Raw genomic sequence first — 1,393 nt, forward strand, 5'->3', positions numbered from 1 at the left:
TCCTACACTATGTCTTCATCTCCTTGATTAGCAGATGGGTCTGGCTGATACTGAGTATATCGAGGGCACTCAAAAAAGTAACATCAGGCTCACCTCTATAGTGTCGGGCCTAAGCTTCGTAATAAGCTACCTCAAAATTTGAATGCCTCTGAAGGTACTCACTATCATAATAATGTCGACGTTCTTTCATTTATTTCCTTTCATTTATTAATTCTATGCTCTTCTGTTGCAAGGTCAACTCATTCATCAAATCAGTCAAAGTAGGGGAACTAGAAGGTAGAAGATCATAACTTGTAGAGGGAACATCTCTACTAGTAGAAGGTTCTTGACTCCTACTTCCAGTTCTCCATTTCTCATGGGATTCATAAGTTTTCAAATTAGCTTTACTAATGAGTTTCATAGGGTAAACCCATTCCTCATCTCCTCCAGCTTCCACTCCAGAAAGTTGGCAAAGTGCATAAATAGGGCCAAGATGTCCTAGACATCCACTTGTTTCACTCCTTGCCATAGTCAATATATTCTTAAAAATAATTCTCCCCACATTTATATTTTTATTATTCTAAATACAGAAATTCAAAATAGCTCCATCTCCAGTTACCTCACTATGGTGATAGGTGGGTAACATAGTGAGGAAATAAAATAGTGTCACGCCTTAAAGGTGGAATTCAACATGGAAGCATAAAAATTTACCCGTTCTCGTTGCTTAATCTTTCATGTTCCTTTCCCATCAGTGAGAAAGTTGATCATATCATTTAGGGGGCCTTCCATAGTACTAAAGGATTCATAATAGCAGCTATAAGAGTCTGGGACTTCGTAAAAGGTGTTGATGCGGGCGACATTAAATTCAACAAGGAATCCCCACACTTGAACGATTCCATCTTCATAATAGAATACGTTGGCATAGAATTCTTTCACAATATTTACAGCGGCCTTATTGGTGGTATAACAGAAGTTTTCCCACCTCCGCTCGACAATAACTCATTCAATTTCTCCTCCCAGACTTTCAAAAACTCGATCTTGTATACATTTCTTTTCTTCAAAAATAGAAGTAAATCTTGATTGAGCTTTCGCATTGATGAAGCGAGACTCGTCAAACTCAAGTTGTCTCTTTTGTCATGGAGTCATTTCAATCTAATCACAATTACAGAAAAATTCTAAAATATACTTCAAATATTCAAATAATGGCTTCCAAAAGTAATTCTAAGAGTTCAACACTAAGTTCCATGAATTTCTTCCCAATATTTTCTTCACATTCTCAATTTTTTTGGATCTCCTCAATGTGAACGAAATTCATAGTGAAAATCAAATATTTTTAGTTTGGAGTGAAGCTCTTACCTAGAGATGATCAAATCCGGTGTCAAAAAGCCTTGAAATCGCCCCAAATCCAAGATCT

This window comes from Phalaenopsis equestris, unplaced genomic scaffold (genome assembly GCF_001263595.1).
Source record: "Phalaenopsis equestris unplaced genomic scaffold, ASM126359v1 Scaffold000540, whole genome shotgun sequence".
Taxonomy (NCBI): Eukaryota; Viridiplantae; Streptophyta; class Magnoliopsida; order Asparagales; family Orchidaceae; genus Phalaenopsis; species Phalaenopsis equestris.